The sequence below is a fragment of the Marmota monax genome, unplaced genomic scaffold (genome assembly GCF_021218885.2).
Source record: "Marmota monax isolate L192 unplaced genomic scaffold, Marmota_monax_Labrador192_F-V1.1 WCK01_AAM20220418_F8-fsc00004, whole genome shotgun sequence".
NCBI lineage: Eukaryota > Metazoa > Chordata > Mammalia > Rodentia > Sciuridae > Marmota > Marmota monax.
In genome coordinates, this window is record NW_026692881.1 from 4,428,679 (window position 1) to 4,449,363 (window position 20,685).

The following is a 20,685-nucleotide window of genomic DNA, read 5'->3' on the forward strand; positions in this document are numbered from 1 at the left end:
TTTGGCAAAAATTGAATATAGATAGAGGATTCATGCTGTTATTTCATTTTATCAGTGTTAAATTTCTTAATATTCATAATATTTTAAAGATTATGAAAGAGAATGAGCTTCTTTGAGGAGATTATGCACACACAGAGAGATATGAATAGCTAAAATTATAGATAGGTATGTAAACAGATAAATAGGCAGAGGAGTGGTATGTAGTAGTTAGAGAATCTTATTCCAAACTTTAATTTATATCTTTTTTAGGTAGTCTGGGCTCTAAGCCTTTCTTTCCATCTACTCTGTTTCTTCTTTTTTATTTCTCTTTCATGACTTTGACATTTTTTAAGAGTCAAATGGTTTTATTTATTTTTTGTTTCCTTTAGAATATCCCTCGATTTGTGTTTGTCTCATGATTAGATTCAGGCTACATGATTTGGGGAGGATTGCTATAGAAGCAACATTCTGTCCCCCTTGGAGCATCCCACCAGGAGGCAAATGATGCCAATTCACTCCATTGTTGGTGAGGTTGACTCTGATCACATGGCAAACATGAATTTTCTAGATTTCTCCCCTGTAAAGGAAACTGGGTTCATCATTCTTCATCATTCTTAATTTATTATTTCCAAATTCATTCAAACAAACTTTATAGTGCAAGCTGACATCTTCCTCTGTTCATAGGAGCCTTCTCATTTTTAGCATTTTATACACTTACAGAAAAGAACCATCTGCATTGTCTTGGTGACCTTTAAACTCAATAGATTCTGGTGAAATCTTTTTGTAAGAGTCAGCGTTTGTTTTTGCCACACTGAAAATTTTTTCCATTATATTTGCACATAACAGTGCAATACAGAGGCTGAGCCTCTTAATCATGTGGGCTGGCCCCTTGCAGAGGCCCAATGTGTTTAAAAACACACTCTTCTATTTAAAGATTATTGTTCGAATACCAAGTAACTACCACAGCTGGGTGTGAGGTGATGGCTTTGATTCATGGGCCTTTCATGGCTTCTGTGATTTGCATTTCTGTAGTTTGAAGGTTTTATTAAAAGTTATACATTATAATGACCTAGATTTTTAAAAAAAATGAATATGAGGTCTAAGATATTGATGTACCTGCTACACAGCTAATTAAGAATTCAGAAAATCAAAAATACTAAACGTAAAGCTTTGAATGTTTCAGATGATTTTCAGGAGTGACAAAGGCATAGGTTTGGTTGTACGTGTGGCCACCAAAATAATTTCCTTTCCTTTTGCTGCCCTCTTTAGAAACACTGACCAGGTAGCCAGGATTCCAGGGGATTTCATTTCCATCAACATCCTAGGATACATGTTTAAGTAGGTCATCAGATTTGCTTTATCATTGAACAGTGATAGGCATATGATGGGTGACAAGTGCAATGTATAAATGAATGACAAAAGGAGAATGAGTGGATATCTTGAATCCAAACAGAGCAATAGGATTAGCCTTACCAGGAGCACAGCAACACGACATGCCCACCTGTGATGGAAAATGCCAAGCATGGTACAAAGCCAGTGGATTAAGAGAATTCTCAAACTTGACATATTGGAGCTGAAATAGGAAATCATCTAAGCTTCCTTCACCCTGATGGATGGGGCCATGTAGTACATTTTAGCTTTGGAAACAAATACACCCAGAAGAGTGAGAGGGATGCAACTGCTGAAAAGAGAGTAACTCAGAAGCCACTGTCTTCCCAATTATCTTTGGAAGAGATAAAGATTTATTGAAGGATGTTTGTTCAGCATTATCAATGGTTTCCTGTCCAGCTATGGGTACCCAGCAGAAAATTTTCATTTTATATGGTGAGTGGATAACACCGATTTATCTCTCTTTTCAGAGGCTACGCTTGACTGGAGGTGTAGAGAGCAAGCATACCTAACTTGGGCTCTTTCATCACTACCTTCATAGAAAGGGGTTCAATAAATCCACCTTAGGAAAATATCCAGCTGTGCATTTACTTCCTGCAGGAAGTTTTGATGGTCAGTCATCTCAGATTTGGTTTGGTAAAACATTTGGACAGAAATACCTATTTGGGGAGTGGAGAGGTGCTGAGTAAAAGCCAGAAAACACAGTCGCTTGTCAGGGTCTGGGATGCGTGGGGCAGAACTGCTGTTGGGCAGAAGTTAACCTGAGATGCCTGGAGCCACTTTAGCAAAAGCCCCGGGAATAATGAATCAGCTGGAGCTGACTTGTGAGATAGAGGAAGAATCCAGTATGGCCAGGCATGCATTGAGTAGCATTTATCTCAAAAGCTCTGCTCATTTGCAAAATGCCCACTGCATTTCGTACAGCCCAAAGAACCCTAACCAAAATTTAGGCAATAATCTTCACTGCAAGTCCAAGGGGGAGGCAAAGACTTTTGATAAGAATGGATGATGGAGATTGGAAAATATTTTCTCAGGACAATGCCTGCTGGCAGAAGGACATATTCCTACTTTGCCCCCTCCCCTAATAAGGTCTAACTATCCACCTTAACTCTCTGTTCCTCAGAGACCCCACAGTCCTATAAAAGCTGCCCTAGGTAGCTGCAGCCATTCCTACATATATGATCTGCTTCTAACCCAATTTTCCATCTGAGTTAACAAGACCAAGTGAGGTGAAGCAATTTGACCTTGATTCCCAGTGAGCCTGTAACTGAGTCTACATTTAGAAGAGAATTCACCTCTCTTCTCTCCAGGCTGCTCATGACAGCCACTATGTCCCTGAGCCTTTCAGCTGCACTTAGATATGGTCTAGATTAATATCCACTTAAGTACCAGATGGATGTTTGCCAGCCCATACCAGCTGGCAGGCCACGTTGAAGAGTCCTTCACCCCTCCTCAGCCAGGCACCATCAATCCTTCCAGCAGTCAATCAAGCAATCAATTAACTTTTGTAAATTAGTAAAAGAAAATTTTTCAAAGGGCATGCTTGTCCACCAATCATTTCTTTTAGCACCTCTGTCACTGAAGACCATCTGACAGTTATTAAAACAAACAAAAAAAGAAGGCAAAAGAATCTTCAGAGGAACTTTCTTACTCAATTGCATGAAACAGGTTATGTTCTAGCCTCTTATTCTCTTCTTTCTGTTAAAAATTCATTTATTTTTTAAAAGCAGCAAAACTATAATCTGATGCATTGAAATAGTTTTCCCATTACTAATGAAACCAATTTTTAGAACTAGCATTCAATTTGGAGGCTTTAATTATGGACATTTTTCCAAATCTGATCAGAGTGCCCAAGATATATTGGACTGTGGCTTTATGTTTTATTCCAGGAGAAAAAAAAAATCTACTCTCAGTTGCCCAGAGTGCTTGCTTAGCATTATGGCAATCAAGAACATTGAGTTGGCGAAGGGCAGGGGTAATTCAGACAGATGGGGACTCTGCCTTGAAGGACTTAGAGACACAAAAAGGTACAGAAATGGCTGTGGACAAGCAGGAACTGGGCACGGCATGGGTGGGATTAGTGTGCATTCTGTGGGAGGAATGGATGGCAAATGAGTCAGAGCCTCTTGGAGACTGGAACCCACAGGTGGAAGCGGCACCATGGAGGGCTTGTTCTAAACCTTCCCTACCAATCCAACTCTGGTTGTGGTGACATTAGCATATGGCATATGAGGAGCATTTCAGCTTCTGCCTTCATAGACAACACTATCTGACAGAGAGTCCATTGCCTTACAAAGCAGACTGCATTGAGGCAAGATATGTGGATTCAGTCTTCCATACATGATCAGTTTACTTCCTGGGGAATTCCAGCCCAAGGAACAGTGACACAAAAGATGCAAAGCTCTGGGTCTAATGCTTGCATAGAGCAGAGGCTTGAAAAATTTTTCTCAAATGAATAAATCAATGGATGGATGGATGCAAGTTTATTCTCTTGCTACATTCGAATTACTATAGGGTCTGTGATTTGGAGATCAAGTTAGAATCCTAAGTGACCTTGCTAATCTGACCAACCACTCCAGGTCAGAGAGCAGGTGTGAAATATTAGCCTAAGCTATTCAAGCACTCACTCCCAGCAAAGTAGTGGGGGAAGATAGGAGCCAAGGATCATCACTAACATTGGTCCAGAGGGCACAATGTCAGGAGCTATTCCAAAGACCAAATAATAGAGACACAACTATTAACTCCACTAACAGATTAGAAAATTGGAGTCCAGAAAAACTCACTGCTGAAAGATATTGTAATTACAGGTAAAAAGCAGAGCCAAGATTTGAATCCAGATAGTTTGGGCTCAGAACCCCAATTCATAAGTCCTATATTAACTGCCACCCCAGGTAGGATGGACTTCTGAGAACCCAACAGTGAAGGATGCAGAATTGACCCCAATGGCATGACCCAAATAGCCTAACCAGATGGAGGCCTGTCTTGAGGAAGGATATGAACATGGGAATCCCCAGGCAACAGAAGACTCACAGTCAGATGGAGGCAGCTTATGGCTCAAGGCAGTATATCAGTTTGGCAGAAAAGCCCTGTCAGAAGCTGGATTTATAAAGTCAAGGATTTCCCCTTGGAAGAGCAATGTGGCAGTGACTAGGCAGGATTTCAGGACCCTGGAAAAGTGTGGAGAGCCAAAGAGCAAAGAAAGAAATGAGGCAGGAAGATAAACATACTGCACTGTGGACATGTGGTAAGGATTAGTGAAAGTCCACAATCAACTGAGGATAAGCTGTCATCCAGGGTTAGGGTAGCAAAACTAATCCAATCTCTGTCTGCAAATGGCATGGCCTGTTGAAATTCAGCCAGCTTTTTTTTTCAACGCCCATATGGCCTGAGTGAAAAGTTTCTAGGCCTCAGGGATTCTGAGAGTACCTGATTGCTGAGGTCAGAAGCCAACACAAGTATGCAAAGGTAGCACAAAAAAAAAAAAAAAAAAAAAAACAAGCCATCTGTCCCAGGGAGGGGAAACAGGTGGTAGACAAGTCGTCCTGGCAAGAGGCTGAGATGGACTCCAGGATTCAAAGTAGCTGTTCAAGCAGAAGATGAGCGGATAATTGGCAGATGCGTGGCATCAGGTGTCCAGGGTACTACAGGAGGATAGCCAGATTGTATCTGTTGATTACTGAAGCTATAGGAGGAAATACACCTGGCAACAAGTGGCTATGGTCTACATGAGATCCAGGTAATTCAGTTGATGAGGTTGGAGATCAGCAGAGGTGCTGGTGAGTGGAGGTAGGGCATCACATCACAGGATGATTGGCATTCAGCTAACATCATGGGATCGCAACAAGTCCAGGGATCTTTTGCTATTCAAATTCTCTGCTCTCCAAACTTGAGTATAAGTAGTACTGGAGGGGTAGTAGTTCTTGCAGCAGGAACCCATTCTTACGGAGACTGGGTTATATGAAATAGATGATTCTAAAACTGGAATGACTGAGGAGGACCTAGATGCCAGGTAGTGAATATAGGTTCTCAAATAAGTACTCTATGGCCTTTGTTTATAGAGTCTTAGCCTATTTACTGGTCAGGCAGATATCCTGATCTACCAGTCAGTGTCACCATTTAAGGTTCTAGTTCCCTGCACATCTGTTTCCCATACCACAAAAAGCCCCATGAAGCCAGGAATGGACCCAGTTTTTATTGAAAGTGACTATAGTAGCCCCCCACTGCCTGCAAAGGACAGGTTTTAAGATCCTAGTCGATAATTGAAACCAGAGATAATACCAAAAACTATATGAACTATATTTTACATGGATAATATGTATATTATACATACTTATAGTGAAGTTTACTTTATAAGTTAGGCACAGTAGAAGCTCAACGATAATAATTAATAGTAAAATAGAATAATTGTAACAATATGCTGTAATAAAATTGCCAATATCACCACTCTCATGCTTCAGGGCCAGGTAAGGCTTCCATGAACACAAGTACTATGTACTATCGGAGTCCATCTGATACTGAGAAGGCTCTAGACAAAGGGGTGATTTGTGTACTTATTAGGAAAAAGAATGGTATAAGATAGCGTCACACTACTTAGAATGGCACACAAATTAAAACTTATGAACTGTTTATTTCTGGAATATCCACTGAGTATTTTTGGACCAAGTTTGGCCCTGGGTAACTGAAACTCCAGTATGATAGTGCAGATAAGTTGGGACTATTGTACCCACCAGACCTAAGACGGTCCTACAGAAGTCCCACCTAGTGGTTTCAGACCACAGGTCACTTTAGCCAACACAGGATAAATTCATCTGGGTGGAGATGGCAAATCCAAGCCCTCCAGCCCTATAAGGGATTTTATGGTCTTCTGATTTTTTCACACACAAAGGACTTCCCATGCTGCTCCATTCCATGTACGTGTACAACCCACGCTCTTGGGAATCTGGCTGCTTACCACAATTGGTATTTTCTGTCCTCTAGGAACACTACTTCTTGTCCTACCCAGCCACAGCCAATATTTTTTTTTCCAAAAATAGTGAAGCCAAGCTGTCCCCCTTCTTCTATTAAAACCCTCTGCTGTACAGTACTTACTTCACTCCTCAGCTTTCCTTTAAATTCTGGAGGAGACGGTTGACAGCTGTGCAGAACCCCTCAGCACTGTGGAAGATGACGGCCCAAATAAAAGAATTACTGGATGCCAGGAGTCAAGAGCCCATCAATACCATGTGATTTTATGTGTCTCAGCAGAGCCTTGTTTTTCTCAGACGTTTTAGTCTCCTGGCACTTCTAAGCTCTCCCTTTTATCTTTGGGTTCCTCAAATGAGTTACATTCTCTCCTCCTGCAAGGTCTTAGCACTTTCTTTCCCATGCATTGGGAGTGATCTCTCTTCTCATCCCTAGGTGCCACCTACACATACTTTATATTTTAGCTGTGTTCAAAAGCATCATAGAAGATTATTGGTTTGGACTAAGCTCCTACATTAAACTCCAATAGATTAAAAATCAAAATGGAGTCAGTCACTCCGATGGTCCATGTCACTGAACTGAAACTAACTTGTTATCTGACCTACCCAAGAGATCAGGAGAGATAATGGCCAAAGTGTCCCATACAAGGCAATTTTAATTGGCGTGATGATGAAGTTCCCTCTGCCTTAATCCTTACCTGAAAAAGGTAACTTTAAGTAACCTGATATTAACCAATTTGTTATTTTTCTATTGTCCCTTCTGCCTAGCCCACCTAACAAGGAAAGTAACTTTGAAGTGACCAATCTGTTTTTTTGTTCTTTATTTCTACTTTCTTCATTTTTTCTCTGTCTATAAAACCAATCTCTTCTGCTCAGTCCAACATCCACTTATTCTATTTTATGCAATGAAGTGTTGCCCAATTCTAGAATTGAAAATAAAGTCAATTAAGATTTTTACACTGCATTGTTGTAATTTTTGTCCTTTGACAGCCCAACTGTCACTTCCTTGGGGAAGCCTTCCCTGCCCCCTTTCCCAGCAATTAGGCAGATGCTTACTCTCTGAGCATCATGCCTGCACTTGTGACACTTATAATCACATCTTTCTTGTGTGTCTTTTTATTAGTATCCAACTCCTCCTCTGGGCTGTAACTCCAGTAATTTTATTCATTCCAGCACTCAACATAGAACATTATATTTCTTAGCTGTCCAGTGAATAGCTGTTTTATAAATGAATAAGTGAATGCCTTTGGTAAATAAACCAATAACCCTGAGCCAAGCCTGTATCTCCACACATGGATGGACCCTGACTTAGGATGGTATGACTTAGGATGTTTTTGACATTACAGTAGTGCAAAAATGACACATACTCAGTAGAAAATGTATTTCAAAGTTTGAATTTTGATCTTTTCCTAGACTAGTGATATGTGGCATGGTCCTCTTTTGTGAACCTCAGCTCCTAGCTAGCCACTTGGTCATAAGAGTAAACAACCAATACTCTACAGTGTGTCGTGTTGTTAAGATCTATAGTAAGAATGAATCTTCAAACCGTGAAATTGTGAAGAGGGGAAAGAAATATGTGCTAGTTTTTCTGTCACACCTCAAATGCAAGAGTTACGGCCACAATGTGTGATAAGTGCTAAGTTAAGATAGAGAAAGGTATTAAATTTGTGGGTGGAAGACGTAAACAGAAAACATGTTCCAATTGATGGCAACATGTCTGTACCAGAAGCATTGAGCCCCTACAAAGACTAAACCGTGAAATCCTCTGGAAAATATAAAAATTACTGGAGAGGTTGTGTCTGCCAATGAAGATACTGCTCCCGAATTTCTGGCAGAGTCAAAGAAGTTGATTAAAGAGACAATGTTAAGGTCTGGGATGGGGATGGGGGGTAGAGCATGACCTTAGCTCAGTGGTAGAGCATGACCTTAGCATGCACAAGGCCCTGGGTTTGATCCCTAGCACTGAGGTTAAAGGATGCTGTGTTAATTAACTTTCTGTTACTGCGATAAAATTCCTTGGAAAACTTATAAGGGGAAAATATTTATTTTGTCTCATGGTGTCAGAGGCTTCAGACCATGGTTGACTGGCTCTATTGTTTTTTGGTGCTGTGGTGAAGCAGAATATCATGGCAGGAATGTTTGGTGAAGCAAAGTTGCTCAAATGATGGACACCAGGAAGCAAAAAGTCAAAGAGACAGAAAGTGGACCAGATCCCTTATCTCCTCGAGCATACCCCCAGTGACCTAACTTCCTTCCATTAGACTCCACTTCACAAAGGTTCCACCACCTCCCAGTAGGTCCACAGCAGGGACCAAACCTTCAACACATGGGCCTCTCAGAGATTCTCAAGATCCAAACTACAGCAGATGGTGTCCAAAGCAAGTCCTCAGTCAATCAATTAGATTTTAGCTATGGTTAATCTTTTACTATGCCTATTTTATATATTAAACTTTTTCATGGGTATGTATGCATAGGAAAAAGGAGCATATATTGGATGCAGGACAATCTACAGTTTCAGGCATCCCTGGGAGATCTTGGAACATATCCCCATAAGGGGAAAATACTGAATGCAGAATGAGGATAATGAGAGTAACCTCCTTTTTGTGGTGAGGTTTAAATTATAAAGTATCTATAAGTGGCATCACATAGTGCCTGGAAAACATGGTGGTGCTCTGCACCTTTGAGTTCTTTTGTCCTCTCCTTCCCCATCTCCAAGAGTGGTAAGGTCCCTTTCCTCCTGTCTGAGTCTCTAATCTGCACTTTGCCTTACAGGACAAGGGTATCTAGTGCTGAAAGTACTGACTTTGATGCTAATTTTATATGTTGAATGGCCATGGCAATACTTTATCTCTTGCAAGCCTCATTTTTCTCACAGATAAAGTGGGTATTAAATTTTGATGATAGATACCTCATAAGATTGTCATTGATAAACACTGAAACAGAATAATCCCTGACATGATATTCAGGAATTATTGGTTATTGTTATTGTGTTTATAGCTATCACATGTACCCAATTTGACACATATGGGAAAGGAATATATAAATGCTGGCCCAGAAATTGCCATACCCTAAATATTCTATAAGGATCCTATATAGTTGGACGAGTTCGATGGTCATTCCACTGACCAGAAGAGAGACCTATACAGCCAGGGCAGAATTGCTATGCTCTTTTGATTAGAGGATTGCTTCTTATAAGTTGTATTCTCAGTCTTATCATTTCAGCAAAATGCATTTTACAGAGACCTGAAAATGCTTGCTTGATCTTATTTTCACTTATTCTTTCTGAATACAGCTCTCTTTCAACCATAAGATTGGCAGTTGCATTTCTCAACTCTCAAAGGACATCCTAGAGAATAAAATTCTATACACTGAAGTCAGCTATGTATTAGTCAGAAAAGAGTTCATAGGAGACAAGTTGAGTTCTAGGTGGGCAAGGAAAATTAACGGCAAAGGATGAGCCAAGTAGAGGAACAAAGAAATCAGAGAGAGAGAGAGAGAGAGAGAGAGAGAGAGAGAGAGAGAGAAGAAAGGAAGGAGGGGAGGAAGGGAAGAGAAACTTTGCCATAAGGGACAGACAGGCTGTGCCTGATTTCTTGTACAGAGGTAAGACCACCTTAGCAGAGGCAAGGAGAAGAGACCATGATACAATCAAGCTGTTCCCAAGAGGTTTCTCCAAATAGGACATTATAAAAAGGAAGCTAGGACTCCATCCAGGGAGCCCAGCAGCAACTCTATCCTCAGGCAATGAATCTGCTGAGTCAGCCTGTGAGTCAGCTGTACACTTATACATCCAGCCAGACCACTGAGAATTGCTTAAAGAAAATGACAAAAATGCAGTACAGAGCAGGCAGAGGCCAAATAGGTCACTGGAAATACTTTGCAAAAGCTCCTATCAGTAGCTCAGACCTCCACGTGGATTTAACTGCAGGCGCTCTCTACAGGTCGAGAATTAGAATTAGGACAATTAACAACCCCCACTTCGCAGTACAGGTTGGAGCTCTGGCTGTCCCAATGGAAACAGAACTTGTTGAGGCTCTCTGTCTTCTGTGGAGATGTGATAACTTGCTCTGCAAACTGCTGATACAAATTACATCAGCTCAGCTACTGTGGCTTACTAAGACTTCAGTGGTTCTTCACTATTAACAAGGGTCAAAGAGGAATGTTTGAAAGCAATAGAACCACACACTATGGAATGAATGATAAGCAATTATAGCAGTTATTTTTGGTTCACACATGCACACACTCATCAAGCTGTAATTAATATGATTCTGGATTCTATGTGATCTCTAATAATTCCCTTAACATGAAATTTAAGAGCTACTTGTTCCTTTTGGTCGGGTATCTTCAAAGAAAACATCTCTTTCCTAGTCCTGTTTTCTTCTTTCCTTTTCTATTTTCACTCTTGCAGATTGGAAAGATAATGTAATCCTTGACACCACAGAGACCAGAGCTTAGATCTCTCTCTGCCATTCACTAAGACAAACTGTTAGAGTCTTTGAGTCCCTTTCCTCCAGTAGACAGTCTATATGATAATAACTACCCCCACGGGATTGGCATAAGGATTAAATGTCACTTTGGAGGTAACATACCAGTAGACCATGATTGACAGGAATAAGGCTAAGTAAATGTTAATCTCCTCTTTTTCCCCTTCCTTATCTAGTGCACATTGGATTTATCTCAAGTTTACTTCACAGTCTTATGTTAACTACACAGAACTTTTCAACTGGCCCTTTCTCAAAGTTCATACTTTAACCCAGAATCTTCATCACCCAGGTACAAAACTTGAGCTACCACTGTTTCTGATTTGATATTCTTCGGAGCTTGTGGTCTGCTTAAACTCTGGTAGATTCTATTCCCTAATTTGTGTGTGTGTGTGTGTGTGTGTGTGTGTGGGTGGGTGGGTCTATTTTGTTAAAAATAATTTATTTATTCTAATTTGTTACACATGATGGCAGAATGCGATTCATTTCATAATACACATATAGAGCACATTTTTTCAAGTCACTGATTGTACAAAAAGTATTTTTACACCATTTGTGTATTTATATATTTACTTAGGGTAATGATGTCTAACTCACTCCACCATCATTCCTACCCTCTTATCCCCTCCCTCCCCCTCCTTCCCCTTTGCCCTATCTAAAGTTCACCATTCCTCCCATGCTCCCCGCCCCCATCACCATTATGAGTCAGCATCCTCATTTCAAAGAAAACATTTGGCTTTTGATTTTGGGGGATTGGCTTACTTCATTTAGCATTATATTCTCCAACTTTTTATCCATTTACCTGCAAATGCCATGATTTTATTCTCTTTTAATACTGAGTAATGTTCTATTGTATATATATATACAAAAGTTTCCCTATCCATTCATCTACTGAAGGGCATCTAGGTTGTTTCCATAATTTAGCTACTGTGAATTGTGCTACTATAAACATTGATGTGGCTGTGTCCCTGTAGTATGCTGTTTTTAAGTCCTTTGGGTATAAACTGAGGAATGGGATAGCTGGGTCAAATGGTGGTTCCATTCCAGGTTTTCCAAGGAATCTTCATACTGCTTTCCAGATTGGCTGCACCAATTTGCAGTCCCACCAGCAATGTATGAGTATACCTTTTCCCCCACATTCTCTCCGACACATATTGTTGTTTGTATTCCTAATAGCTGCCATTCTGACTGGAGTAATCTTATAGTAGTTTTGATTTGAATTTCTCTAATTAAGAGAGATGTTGAACATTTTTTCATGTGTTTATTGTTTGATTGTATATATCTTCTGAGAAGTATCTGTTCAGTTCCCTGGCCCATTTATTGATTGGGTTATTTGTTTCTTTGGTGTTAAGGTTTTTTTTTTTTTCCTAGAGATGAGTGCTCTATCTGATATGCTTGTGGTAAAGATTCACTCCCATTTTCTTCCCTGATTCTAACCCAATTCTTGGAAAAAGACTTGGCTTCTAATTCTTCTATCTGCTTCATGTTGGGAGGAAAAGGTTTGGATTGCCATGGCTGTCTATGGCAAGAGGATCACTTCTGATTTAAATATTAATTAAAAATTTCCCTCTGGATGACAAAGTCATTGATTTTGTTACAATTCCAAACATGGCCCTAGGTAACTTAACCATTTCTTGCATTGCCAGGGTGACAGAGATAAAGACAGAAGTAACTTCCATTTACATTGTTTTTGGATCCAAACCTTCTAGTTCTTGGAGCTGAGAAGGGGGTCCATATGTTTGGACTGGAGTGGCAGGGGCTTTGGAAATCAGCTATTGCAGTTGGCAGGGGAGTGGGTCCCTGGGCTGGTCAGGGCAGTGTTCATGAGTGAGAGTAATTATGTTGACAAAAAGGGGAAGTGTAAGGGCATCTTATAATTATAAACAGATGTATTTGGATAATGGCAACCAGTGTTTCAGGGGCCCTAACAGACTGAGGGACCCAACAGATTGATGCTTCAACAGGGAAATAGGAAATGTTTCAAAGACTGATAACCCCAACTAGGCAAGCCAAAAATAATTTAACTATTTTTAGAGAAAATAAATACAAGGAAATTGGACAAGAAAGGGTAGCATAATTTAAAAGGAAAAAAACCCCACAGATTTCAGAGGCAGATAGTCTGGTTTAAATCCTAGATATACCACCTACAGCTGTGTAATTTCACATTAGCCACTTAAGAAAACTAAAACTCAGTTTCCTCACCTCTAAAATGGCATTCACCTAACAGAGCTGCTAGTAGAATTCAGGAATATATGTAAATTGCCTAGCATATAACAGATAAAATAGATGTTACTTGTCCAAATCAAGGTCCCTGCTTACAAAGTATCATAACAGGTCTCCCTGCTTCTACTTTGACCTCAGGATTATCTGATCTCTGGAGGTATTCTTTTAAAATACAAGTCAGAATTCTCAACTTCCAAAAACTTCCTGTTTCCCATTATACTTTGACTAAAATCCCTGAGACAGGGCTCCTATCCTATGAGATCTAGGTTTAGACCTTAAAGTCTCAGACATACCTCTTCCTAAACTCTCCTTCTTTTTTAATGCTCAGCACCCATGATCTCTTGGTTCTTTCAGCATGTGGAGCTTGTTCCATCAGAGGTTTACAGGTCTGGTTATTTCTTATCACTCATTTCCCAGCATATGTATCATATCAAAAGAGGTTCTCCTTTACTGCTGTCTTGGTTTGGGTTTCCTAGAAACAGACGTAAGAAAAAATTAGAAAAGGGAGAAATGCAGGAAAAGGAAAGGAAACAGATATCAAAATGGAGTCTTAGATGTGGTTTTAGGTAATGTCTAGTCTTGGATTGACCTGTGGATTATAATGGTCAAGGCGGGTCTTGAGCATAAGTTAGTTACTCCTTATGGGTGGTCAGATTTTAAGTAAGGGAACAGTTTTTCTCTACTGTATCAACCCATGGTTGATTGTCTCATAGTCATCTCCTATCAGCCAAGGACAATCCTCCTGAAGTTGAGGTTTAAGCTTCTGGCCATAGACTTATTCTCCAGGTGCTGGAGGATAAGTACAGCAACTTCTAAATAGGATCTAGTGGTGTGTCAGCTCACTTGTATAACCACATGGCCCAAAGTTGCCATCTAAACACTGTATCACTTAAACCTACCTCACCTCTTTGGTTTATGATTATTCCTGCATGATATTTCTTTCGCTTCACTTTTTATCTCTGAATTTTCTTTTTTCAGCAGTGGGGATTGAACCTAAGACCTCACACCTACAGTTAAATGCTCTGCCCCTGAGCTACAGCACCAGCCCACTGAGTGTAAGATCTATTAGTCAACTTTCATTGCTATGACAAAAATACCAGATAAAAACTACTTAAAGGAATAAAGGTTTATTTTGGCTCATACTTTCGGAGGTTTCAGTTCATAGTCAAATGGTTCCATTGCTTTCAAGCCTGTGACAAGGCATAACATCATGGTGGAGAAGATGTGTTATGGCAGAACTTCTCTCTTCATGGCAGCCTGGGGAGAAGGAGATGGGAAATGAGAGGAGTGGGAAAAAGAGAAGAGGAGAGGAGGAGAGAGAAGAACAGAGAAGAGAAAAGACTGGGGATAAAATATGCCCTTGTAGGCATGCTCCCAGTGGCCTACTTCCCACAAGTAAGCTGTTATGGTTTGGATGTGAGGTGTCCCCCAAAAGATCATGTGTGACAAAATGCAAAAATGTTTGGGGGAGAAATGATTGGGTTGTGAGAGTCTTAACCCAATCAGTGGATCAATCACCTGATGGTATTAACTGAGTGGTGACTGAAGGCAGGTAGGAATGTGACTGGAGGAGGTAGGTCTCCAGGGGTGTGATTTTGGGGTATATATTTGTATCTGGCAAGTGGAGCGTTCTCTCTCTCTCACTCACTCTCTCTCCCTTCTTCCCTCCCTCTCTCCCTCTGTCTCCCTCTTTCTGCTTTTTGATCATCATGTAAGCTGCTTCCCTCCACCACACTCTTCCACCATGATGTTCTACTTCACCTCCAGCCCCAAGGAATGGAGCCTGCTCTCTATGGACTGAGACCTCTGAAATCATGAGCCTTCAAATAAACTCTTCCTTCTCTACAACTGTTCTGGTCAGGATATTTAGTCACAGCAGCAAAAAAGCTGACTAAAACATAAACTCATGCTCTTGTAGTTTCTACCACTTCCAACAGTCCATTCAATTATGAACCCATCAATGGATTAAGAGCCGTCATGATTCAATCATTTCCCAAGAGCCCCTTACCTCTGAACATCACTGCATTGGGGATGAACACACCAACACACCAACCATTGGGGGACATTCTAACCCAAAGTATAACAAAATCTTAAAAGTAGGACTATGTACATTTTATTTATAGATACATCTGAAGACTCTAGAACAAATGCTGGTTCAACAAAAGCATGGATCACCGCACACCTTCTTTATCTGAAATGGGAAAAAAAAATTTACATTCAGATGAAGAATGTATCAGAAACAAAAGGTAAAGATTAGATTGTTCATGTCATGGTCACCTGCTCCCTTGTGATCCTTTGTTTCTTATGCCATTTTTATTTTCCATCAATGAAAAATAATTTGTTTTTTTAAAGCATTTTGGAGATTTTTGCCTATAAACTTCATTTCCTAAAACAATGCTATCTGCCACCAGAGAGGCAAAGTCAGCTTTCAGTACTTATCCTGAAATATTTACAGAACAGACTTTGAAGAAAGGGAAGAGAAAGCTGCCCCTAGAAGCTTATCTCCTCAGTTTATTTAATATGACTTCCCCTCAAAGATATTCCCCAATCAGTTAATTGCTAGAGGGACCAGGTTTTAAGAAATAAGTATTTGCTACAGATGACGTTATTCCCCTGCCACACACCCCCGGATCTTTCATGTGTATCAAAGCACAATCTGTTATTTGTGTCACTGTTTTTGTCTCCTTCTCCCTCCCTGTCTTTGGGGAAAGGAGACTATGGCCAAATAGCAACATGTTAGAGAATTAATAGGATAATGAGATGTGTACCTCTGCTTCACACTGTGTCTGTACAAATCATAATGCACACCCCCCGTTGAATAAAACGAGGGATGCCAACAGCTTTTGTAGCAGCCTTTTTGAAAGTTCCAGCTTCCCACGGACCTTCTGGCCATCAAAAATTCCAACAATTGTCTGAGAAATTCTGAGCTATTTAAACAAGGAACCAGAGGCAGGAGGAGAACAAGGCAATCCTGTTGCATGTAGGAATGTGTAGGAGTCACAGGGGCTGGGGCGTTATAATATAAAGTAATAATATACTATTTGAAGCATTTACAAAGCACCAAGCATTGTGACCTGCAATTTCAAACATTATCTCATCCGATCCTTAAAACATGTTGTGAGACACTTGACATGATTGTTTTACAGATAAGGAAATTGATACACATAGAGGACATGCTGTAAACACAGCTGGTTTAGTGAATGTTTTTAATTTTCCTCCTATCCAGCATCCATTTACCATTCTTCTGGCCATAATACCCTGATTTGCTTTTGGAGATCCCTTTCTCTAAATTTTAGCACAAGCATTTTGTTTTGTATTTGGTTTGGTGATGGTTGCTTTGTGGTACTAAAGTTTGAACACAGGGCCTTGTGCCTACCACGTAAGCACTCTACCACAAGCCAAATCCCCGGACCTTAGTACATGAAGTTTGAATTTGACCCACCCCAATCTGTGATCTCTGCTTGGTTAGTTAGCTCTATTGTCTTGGCTATCATTTGAGTTTAGGGCTAGGCACATAGCTCAAGTCAATAGTGAAACTGAGTTCCTGGATTTTTCTGGAAATATTGGAATGAAATGATCTCTTTCTTCTGGGATTGCTCAAGTAAGCTAAGTATAATTGTGATAATCTTGCCACCTCAAAGGGATAACTATTGACAAAAGGCTAACATTAAAGAAAATAGAGACAGGAGATAAAGGGGGACATAGTTTTAGCACTGTAGTTTAAGTATCTCTATTCTACCATTGCTAAAGTGGGTTCAAGCCATAAGATTTTTTTGAGAGCTAATAATGGATTTCCTTTGGATCATTTGTTTGATGAATGATGTGACTGTTTGATGCCAGAGGACAAAAGATAAGGACTATAATTTACAGTAAGATATTTACTGAAGACCTCAATAAAAGGGATTTTTCTCTCTAGCAACTGGATAAATCTTAACATAGAATTATATAAGTAATGGTTGACATTGGATATTAACTAATGACTGCCTGTACCCCAATTCTTGTGTGCACAACAGGAGAACAAATGCACTCCAAGGATCACACCAACCAAAGGAAGAGGGTTTGGAATCTGTTTTTCCTTCTCAACTTTTGACTATATTAAACACAGCTCTTACCCAACTTCCTACAGAAGTAGCCTGGAGGATGAAGAATGAGGACTAGGGATACAGAGTGATTCACTAAAGGAATTTGAAATTCAATCAAACAGAACTTTGTTCGAATCTCAGCTCTGTCACTGCACATCAAGTGACTTTGGAGAATTGCTGAACCTGTCTACATCCTCATGTTCTTAACAATAAAATGTGATACTAAAACCTACTTTATGAGGTTGTTCTGAGAAATAAGTAACAGCGTGCATGTAAAATGCTATTGCATTCAGCCACTCTGCAAATACTAGTTCCCCACTCCAAGGAAGCTGCAATCTCTCAGAGGATAACTACTGAAGCTCAAATATACTGGCATAGGAAGTAGTTAGGAATATTCTCCACAAGTCCATCCACAAAGAGTAGTTCTAGTTTTTCAGACCAGTATGGGCTTTGAAGCAAGTATGGGCTCCTTCTCTAAGGGTTCAAAACTGAGTATGTGTACTCTTCATAGTCTCAGAAGGAAGGCAAGTATCTAAACACAACCAACCCACCTGACATCAAATTTCATTTCAGTCAAACAAGTGATTGTGTATTTGACACCTTGTCAAATAACTGATTTGACTGATTTTTCTCTTCCCTCTAAATAAAGATTGCCTGGATTGATCAAGCCAATGAGGTTTCTTGACAACTTGTAATAATAACAGTGCCATCCTTCATCTCCATGATAGCCGACTGTCAGCAAATAGAACATGGACCTTGAATGGGGAACAGGTGTGCGCAAGGTCATCTGCTCTTCATAGAGCCCCTTAAAGTCAGTGACACATGGTCACGAAAAATCTAGTTAAAGGCAGGACATAAATAATGACTGGGGAAACGTCTGGGTAGATTTGTTTCCTAAGGAGAGGGGTCATGCCCTTTCCTTATCTTCTCCCTGCTGTATGCAGCCTATAGGGCCAGCCACAAGACCATGACGTGCCTTGCAATGAGGAATAAAGCTGAAGAAATAGATGGAGAGATGAGCAGGCCTATCATGGCAGCAATTAGAGTCTATTTATTCAATATGCATTTATTGAGTCCTTACTATGTGCCAGGAAGTGCTCTAGGTTCTGGGATATAAAATAAGAACCCCCATTCTCTTGGACCTTAAAATCACTTGGGAGGAGACAGACAAAAAAAATGTTAAGTAAAATGTACAGTATGCTAGAAAATGGTAAGTACTGTGAAGAAAACAATAAAGCAAGGAAGCCGAATAAGAATGTTTGATGCCAGAGGGCGGAAGATAAGGACTGTAATTTACAGTAAGATATTTACTGAAGACCTCAATAAAAGGGTGGTGTTTGAGGGGGAAAATCTGTGTGGATTTCTGGGAGATAAGCATTCCTCTGAAGTAGTGGTACACCTGCCCTGTTCAAGGACAGTGAGGCGTAATCACTCAGTGGGGTGGGTAGGAGGGAAGGGGTAGGAGGTGAGGTTGGAGAGTGGGCAGGGCAGGATGGGGCAGGAGATAAACGGCCAAAGCCTCTCTCCACCCCAGAGATGGGGAGAGCAGCCAGAAGGATTCGAGCAACTTGGGAGGGAAACAGGGAAGGTACCAGGAGCAGGCAGTCCAGGTGAGCAGTTATGACATTGCAGCTGACCTGTGAGAATGGCTTACATCAGGACCACAGCAGTAGAAAGTGTGTAAAAGGGCCATGTGAGTGAATGACGTCATAGATTAAGCTTGAGTTCACCTATGGACTACTATAGTCATCTAAAGATGTGAGTCACAGTGATGGGTCTCAGGTCAAGGAATATAAGGCAATTTAGCAAAATGGCACTTTGGAATCATACACAGGAGTATAAGCTTATGGCTAGAAAGAGAATTTCTCCTGCTCTGAAAGTGAGGGAAAACGTAAATGAGGGAAGTATTAGGTATTTTGATAGTGGCAGGGCTCAGGAATCAGGCCAGCCATGGTGAATGGTGGGGTAGGGGTGTTATCAAGTCCCTTAGATGGCAGCTGTGTTGCAGGAGGCAGACACAAAACCTTAAGGAGCTTCAGTGGATGGGAAAGGGTGCCGGAGAGAAATTTTAAAAAGCACCTTCAAGAAACCAGGTAGAAACAGGGTTGACACAGAGCAGCTTCCCCTCATCCACAGCTGCACTTGGAGCATGCTGGGAGGAGGTGACAGGTGCTTCAGGTGGGGAGGACGGATGCAAAGGACAGCCTCATCAAGGTTTCCCTTTGTGGAAAATCAGAATGAACACATAAAAGTGGCTGCTTTTCTTCTAGGGAATGACACTGATTGAAGATGATCCTCCCAAATTTCATTGCAGAAAATGAAGAACGGCTCCTGGTGAGTGTGATTTTCTGCCTCTCTGACCTCACCCTCCGCCAGTGCTGGGGAGGGAGATGACACATCCTTCATTCTGCTTCCTCCATGCCTGCGGGCAGCAGCACCTCGGGTGAGGTGCATCCCTCACCTGGACAGAGTCTGGGATCTGCTGTAGTCGCGGCTCATTTTGCTAATCTTTCAAATCCTTCAGGCCAGAGTGCACTCCCTTGCAGAACCTGCATCTGAACATGACAAGGACATAAATGGGAGAAGAGAGAGCCCTCAGGCATTAACCGTTTCCTGTCAACCAGGCAGGGACCAAATACTTCTCAGGTATTATTTATGGGGTGTAACTTTCAAAACATTCGGAGTCAGGGTTTTGAAGAGAAGTAAAGGAACAAATTGAAAACAGTTAAGTGACAAGCTGGAGGTCATTTCCACCTAACTTTCTGACCCCAACATCACAATCAGCAGGTTCCAACCCACTGCCTTCGGCTGGTCCCACTCCTCTGGTTTGAATCACAAGCCAATCTGCTTAGGCATCACCTTGCTCCCTCTGAAAAAATAAGAATAGGGACATTTTCTTTTGTTATAGTGAGACCATAAGTTTCTCTCTATGATGAGAGAGGCAGAGGGAACACCCAAGCACTGGACTAGAACAAGGAAACCAACCTGTGAGCAATCATCAGGCAAAGCATCTCCAATCCCTCCAATGCTGCAAGATGCTGTCTCTGGCCATGACCTGGGACAGTGTTCTACTGGGGCTCTGCTGAATGTAGCCTGTCTGGTCCAAGTAAGCTGGAAGCTGGAAAGGCATGAAATCAGACCTTTATTTTCTAGGCACATCCTTTGCAACAGGTTCAGTCTTCTACATATAAGATTTTAGTTAACCCTCACCATAGCTGCATGAGCAAGATGTTATTTCCATGAGAAAACTGAAGCTAGCCTGTGAGCAGCTTTCTGTAAGGCAGATCTGAAGTCCACATTCACTGTGGTGTGAGCCCTAGGGAGCATCGTGGGTTCTGGCAAGGTCTAGTGGTAAACTTGTGATTTCTTTTCATCAAGAGTCACAGGAATTAAACCCAGAAAACCAGACATGGAAGAATGATTGAGGTCAAAAGATATCAAAGAAGCATCCTGGATTTCAAGCTCAAGTGGGTCTGTGATCTGTGGGGAGAGGGCTGTAACCTGCTCACTGTCAGCATTCAAGGTGATGTCGTGCGTGAGGCTTAGAGTCAGACTGACTTTCACACCTGC

General features: G+C 41.0%; 1 long non-coding RNA gene across 1 annotated transcript in view; it reads right to left on the reverse strand.

The window, feature by feature from the left end:
* Nucleotides 1–11,622: 11,622 nt before the first annotated feature.
* The window catches only part of LOC124096462 (uncharacterized), a 48,032-nt gene continuing 38,969 nt past the window's right edge, over nucleotides 11,623–20,685 (reverse strand). Inside the window, exons 4-6 of the long non-coding RNA XR_009227283.1 lie at nucleotides 20,101–20,233; nucleotides 15,042–19,984; nucleotides 11,623–13,505 (exon numbers count right to left, since the gene is read on the reverse strand). This is a non-coding gene — a long non-coding RNA (uncharacterized LOC124096462). The remainder of the gene's footprint in view (nucleotides 13,506–15,041; nucleotides 19,985–20,100; nucleotides 20,234–20,685) is intronic.